The following is a 6,726-nucleotide window of genomic DNA, read 5'->3' as shown; positions in this document are numbered from 1 at the left end:
GTTGTTGGTCATGAGCCCTGGATAACTTTTTCCTATTTTCCAGTTTCTACAATTTAAATAACAGTTCATCTTAGAATTTCTCTGACCATCTTCTCCGAGCTATTATAATTAATCTTCAGTGTGCCCTTCATCTTCTTTCCTCCTCTAAGGCTTTTACTGATAGGACAATCCTGTAATCTCAATTCTGGGAAGGCTGAAGTGGATCACTTGTGCTCATTTCAAGGATGACCTGAGCATTGGCAAGGACCCAGCTTAGAACACCAAAGGCACTTTACATCCTGTTGCTTGGACTTCTTACTGTTCAGAATTTTCATCGGATGCTAAGTGATCCTTGACTCATACTTTAAAAATAAACTTCTAGGTAGATGTTTTTTATTCTCTGGTCAGGGTTGTTGGAGTTTCCTAACCTTCCTGAAGGGTAAAAATCTGGGTTGCAGTGTTTTCATGTCAAAGAAGGAAGAAGGCAGATGGATGTGGCCACAAAACCATCGCAGTTGCTTCAGAGACACACTATAGATTCTTGCCAGGATCGAAGAGTTGGTTGGCTGCTGGAAGATTGGGCAGTCTTACATTGCCATCAGACTTTAAACCAGTCCTTTGTTCATTACTCATATGTCTACAAGTCACTTAGGCTACCACATCTTATGCCAAGGGGTATTTTGAAATCCCCTCTATGCTCACAGAATATTCAGTTTTCTTAATATTTGCTCATAAACTCTTAAACTTAAAAAGCTTATTTCCTGTTATTTTATGCCCTCCTACCACCCCACATTTTCTTTTAAATCACTGGTATTTAGTAGAATTTCAGAAAAGTAATGGGTCTCTGTGTGTTACAGGTGTAGGGTGGTTAGTGGTGAAAGCTTAAAGCAGGTAAATTAAAATGTTGGCAGTGCATTATCCTTTTAGAATTGTAGTTTATTATAGGAACACTTTCGTGTTAGACTGTTAGGAAACTTTGATTTTAGTTCTGGGTAGACCTGTTAGTACTGCCAATCCCACTTATCCTCAAGCAATGAGCTTTCTAGGTGTGCCGTCCTGAGTCAATTTTGTATCTTGGTTTACTGGGTATCTACTACCAGGTGAGTTTATTTCTCTTCCTGGGGTTCTGTTTCTCCTTTTTAAAAATTCTTTCCCTAAACTTAGGTTGTATTACAGAGTCAGACCTTGTCACCATATTTACCCTTTGTGTACTGGGATGACAATTGCTGCGTTGTATGCTGTTAAGGTAGAATTCAGTGTGTTGTGGAGATGGCAGTTCATCCCAAGTAAGTTTGTTATTAGGTTTTATGTTCTGTGTATTAGAAACTAGTTTGTGTGCTCTCACACCTATAATATTTCTTTAGTTAAGACTACCCTCTGCTTTGTATTCTGTGTTTCAGATGTTGAGGTATTAGGATTGAACTAGAAGGATTGAACCCAGTATCTAGCACAGTATTTGTGTTGATCTTAAACATAATGCCTTTTTTTGGTTTGGGAGTAGTTTTTAGTCTGCATTATTAAACTCTAGGTTCAGGCGTAACACAGAAATAATGAAGTTGAATTATTTAGGAGCAATTTCCTAATAGTGCTATGGATTTTAGTTTTTTTTTTTTCTTATTTTTTTTTCAAAACAGTTTTTGGCAAGGCTGAAAAATAAGGGTACATCTTTTATTCACTGCTGGCCACGTTAAAAGCTGTTAACAGTTTAGCATAGTTTAGAACTCTTGTCTGAACATTTCTTTGGGTAAAATGATTCTAACCAGCTAAATAAACAGTTGTGCAAATTCAATTTGCTGTCACTGAAATTTGCTCTCAATTGCCTGTAATATAGTAATTGGGGGAAGGTTGATTATAATATACTTCATAGAGGCTGTCTACATCTGTGTGAATTGTAAGGCAGTGTTTGCTGGGATTCTTTATTTCACATGAACTCCCATTAGCTCTGCTAATGTATTAAAGACTTTTGCTCAAAGATAGAGTATGTTCTGGAGGGTGTTCTAGTTTCTGTTTTTATACAAAGGTACATACTGCATGTACCATGTTGCATGGAAGGGAAATTTTCAGAAGACAGCAGTATTAAGTGGCCGTAGGTGGGAGCACACTGACTTTGCAGTTTTTAAATTCTCTTCAGGCAGTATACAATCCTATTGTTTGTACCTTGACCCTCTTACCAGTGATGTGAGTTATCCATTGCATTATGAATTGATTAACCACTGGCTGACTGAAATTGTCTTGCTGTTGAAATCTTGGGTTGTGCTGGTTATGTATTTACTCTGTTGTCCTGAACACCTTGGAGTCTTAAGGATATCTGGTTATGGCAGCCTTATTGTAAATGGCCTTAGGTAGAAAGTCATGGGATCCAGGGAGCTGTATGATTTAGGAACATGCAGGATGTACTCGTAAGGGTAGGGGAAAGACCTTAGGAAATTGCTGGGTGTGTGCCTACAGAGGGAAGCCCTGGGTACATTCCCCAGTGTAAGAAAGTACTTAACAGTGTTTCAGAATTAGATTCTGTGTAAAGCAAAGGTGTTAGAGCAGTCCAAATTTGTTATTTTGAACTTCAAAGGGGGGGGGGTTCATTAACTACACTGATAAAGGTTTTAGAATTCTATTTTGGAAAACTCGATGTTAGCAACAACACTTCAAAGTTAATTTGTAACTATTTGTAATTGGATTCGTTGTATTCTGTTTGCATTCTAGAATTCAAAGGCAAGGCTACTTCCTTGGCTTTAATTTCTTTTAGAAAAAAAATACTGGAAGAAACTTAAGAGATCTGTTAATGCCAGTACTTGAATGTGACATTTAACATGTCATGGAAACTGCTTTAAATAAATACTTGAGAAAAGGAATTACATAATTGCCTTTTTTGTTATTGTTGTATGAATGGGCGTGATTATATTGAGCTTAATCACATTTTTTATAAAACTGGTTTGAGACAGAAATGGAATCCGTATTAAAACTTTTGGAAGATGGCCTTTTGAGTTTTACAGTAAAGATATGGCTAAATCAGTAAATAAAACTTTGAAACAGAAACTTGTAAATTACTTCTGCAATCACTGATCTATAAGCATGCTACTGCCAATCAGTTTTATGTATTAAGACCTATCAGCATGTCTTTTAGTCTCGGTTGACTTATTTGAAATTATAACACATTCTCTGTACCGTTTAACAATTTCAGACCTTATTCTTCCCAGGCAAATTCCATTGGGACTGTTTGTGTTGCAGAGGCTTCCGTAAGACACTTCTGATGAAGCTTGCAGTGGGCTTTGCTTTCATGGGGTTTTAATTTGCACTAAATTTTATTTTCTGAAAGATTACATAATGTTTATAATGTAGTGCTTTTGTCTTACAATTAAACTTTGATAGCACTCATGTATGTTTTGCACTGTCTTTTTTCCCCCCAGTTTAAGCTTTCTCTTGGATGAAGGTCTTTAAATAAAGACCTTGTTTTTAGTTGAGAAGGTAAGAGAACTGTAATGGTTAAATGTCACATAAAACTTGAAATGATGGATCATTTGAAAATTAGTGTTTACACACTAGTAGTCAAAAATTATATTGCACATTGAAGAATCAGTGGTAGAAAAAAGGGCTGTTCCAGTTTTCCCCAGAACACTCAATGAGGGTGGTAAGATTTTGTATGGAGTTTTTTGCTCTTTGGCTTGTGAATTGTCAGATGTATTGAGACCACTATCATTTTTAAAAATCAGCAAATTTAATTAGATGTTTAATGGCAGCAACATTGAATAAAGTCTTCCTGGTAGTGTAAATATAGAAGGGCACTTCCATTTCCTTTCATGTTTTGTTTTCCTTTGTGTCTTTTTGAGATTGCTTCTTGCTGTGTGTCCTGAACTTGAGCCTATCCTATCCCAGCCACTCCCAAGCCCTGGGATTGCAGGCTTATACCAACTTCCTTTAGAGCAGTGGTTCCCAACCGGTGGGCTATGGGGATGGGGTGGATGACGGCGTTGAACAACCCTGTAATGGGTCATCTAAGACCATTGGAAAACACAGTCTCCTTATCTTAGGATTCATAACTAGCAAAATTAGCTATGAAGTAGCAGAGAAAATTTTATGGTTGGAGGTCACCACAACAGTATTAATGGTCAAAGCATTAAAGCTGAGAATCACTTTTTGTTGTTTTGTGTCCCCCCCCCCACCAAGAAAGTGTGTAACAGTCCTAGCTGTCCTGAAACTTTCTCTGTAGACCAGGCTGGCCTTGAATTCACAGAGATCTGCCTGCCTCTGCCTCCCAAGTGCTGGGATTAAAGGTGAGCTCCACCATCCCCGTCAAGAACCACTGGTTAGGGGAATGTGCATCAGGATTAGTGTGACCTTACCAGCTCACATTACAGGTTTTAACAAATAAATTGTTTGAAACTAGCCTTTAAAAAAGAAAAGCAGAATTAATGGGTTTTACCATAATTCACACAAAGTGAGTTTCTCAAAGAGTCTTGAGAGTTTTGAATGTGTTGCATTGAAAGTGCTGTCTGTTTAGTAGATTGTCAAGTTTGCTGTTTAATACATTGAATGGGACAGATGATTGCAAACAAATCCTGTGCTTGTCCTACTGTTTTCCTACTCATCCTGGGCAAATTAACTTCTTCAAACTTCCTCGCATGTGGGCATAATTGAGGCATGCTTAGATGCTTTAAAGTTAGCACTTTCTGCCTGATGTTGCTATAAAACAGAGGGTCGGGTCCCGTCCCAAAGTGTGACAGTATTTTCAGGGGTGGCATGTTCCTTTAATCCCACCTCACGAGGCAGTGGCAGATAGATAACCCAAGTTTAACCCAAGTTCAAGGCCAGCCTTGAACCTGTCTCAAGATTTCGGATTCTAATGCTGAACTTGGAAGCAAGTTTGGTATCTGCTGTGTGTATCTATGAAGTTTATAAATGAGGAAGTAGCTGTTAAACATCTAGGCACAGAAGAGATGAATATGATTCGGTAAGGCTCTCTGGAAGGAATTCTTTGTCTGTAGGTCTGGGGTTCCCCGAGTTATGAGACTTAGAACTTTGACAAAGGAGTCTTGCAATGTTGCTGATTGAATTGGAAAGAACTTGAAGAGTGCAAAATTATTATGGTTTCAGATTACCGGAGAGTTGAAATTCCATGTACTGAAACTAGAAATAAAGTCAAAGTAAGGAGGTTTGTAAAGAAAGGAAAATATAGGTGAATTAGATAATCTGAAGCTTGAGGTGTTTGCATAATATCCAGGTGGCTGTAGCAATTGAGAGGTGGAAAACTGGTTTTTAGAGGGTAGAGGTGGAGAGAGCAATAGGGAGTGAAGAAAAGCACTTTGGGGAGTAAGAAATAATGAGAGTCAAAAGTTGGGCTGTGCTGTAGGCTGAACGTCTGCATAATGGTGTTCAAGGCTTGCTGTACCTCAAGCAGCATTCAGTGTTGGTATCCTTTTACTTGTTCAAGGGACTCGATGTGACACCTTGGGTGTACAATGGAAATTATCTCAGTTGGGAAGATTAAGAATTTAATTACCAGCATATCATGTGCTGAGTAATGCCACTGCTGACTTGGCTGCTTCTAACTTCATACAAATGGAACTGGGAGAATCCAGGTCCCAACTCCTTGTAACTCATGACATCTTCCAGCGATTTATGCCTATCTTGGTCATTCCTTGAATTTATTCTCTGCTGTGCAGTATACTATGTGTGTAGATGCTGTTTGAGTTGTTGGTATCATTTTTCTGACTTCCCTTAACTTTCCGTAGGATTACAGCCACTCATGTATACAGACATCATTCTGTTTCTGACGTGAGTTCTCCATGTGACCCGTGTGAGCTGCTTGGTGCAGAGCAGGGCTGCAGTCACTTTGAAAGCCTAACTGAAGCCAGGCAGTGGTGGCGCATGCCTTTAATCCCAGCACTCAGGAGGAAGAGGCAGGCGGATCTTTGAGAGTTCCAGGCCAGCCTGGTCTACAAAGCTATTCAGAGAAACTCTGTCTTGACCCCCCCCCCAAAAAAAAAAAAAAAAAAAAAGAAGAAAGCTTAAATGAATGAGAATGCCTGTAATGCCTTGATACTTACCTCTTCAGCCTAAGCAGAGACAGGGAGTTATTTCTGAACAACTGCTTTCCTTCCTCCAGGAGCTTTCTCCAACTTGTACATTCACATTCGCTTGAAAAACCCTTAAATTCTGCTTAAGATTGTGCAGGAAAGGAAGCATTGAGACTCCTTCAGCTTGGAATCAGAGCAAAACCTGTGCTTTTACTGTGCTATTTAATGGAGATGAGCTAAAAAATCTACAGTTTCAAAACTGGGGCTGCGTAGATTGGGATAGCATTTGCCTAATTTGTGCAGGGTACTGGGTTTGATTCCTAACTCGAACCTCTTGAAGGACTCACCATTCTTTGAGGGTTTTGGTTCTTGGCTATTATGTAAAATGAGGTAACTAGGTAATGTTCCAGTGCTTAACTTTCTAGTAATTATGCTAATATGTACTCTTAGAATACATGTGCTTTATATGTAGAATTATAAACCACTAAGCTGTTAGGACAGTTTTGTATGGGTTTAAAAATAATGTCAGTGAGATATGTGACAATTTTTCTTACTGTTCAGATTACTCTTTCTTTCACCTAAAAACCTCAGGCAACAAACTGATTGTCCTGTGTGAGCCACAGTTAAGGAAGGAGTCAATTGGGTTTGGTGGCTGTATTAGTGAATGCTTGATTCAGTAAGTAACTGAAGTGCTGTGATATACTGTCTAGGTTGGCTTTTTTTCTTATCTAAAATA

Source organism: Cricetulus griseus, assembly GCF_003668045.3.
Source record: "Cricetulus griseus strain 17A/GY chromosome 1 unlocalized genomic scaffold, alternate assembly CriGri-PICRH-1.0 chr1_1, whole genome shotgun sequence".
Classification (NCBI taxonomy): domain Eukaryota; kingdom Metazoa; phylum Chordata; class Mammalia; order Rodentia; family Cricetidae; genus Cricetulus; species Cricetulus griseus.
The sequence above is the reverse complement of the archived record's forward strand: the minus strand, read 5'-3'. Positions refer to the sequence as shown.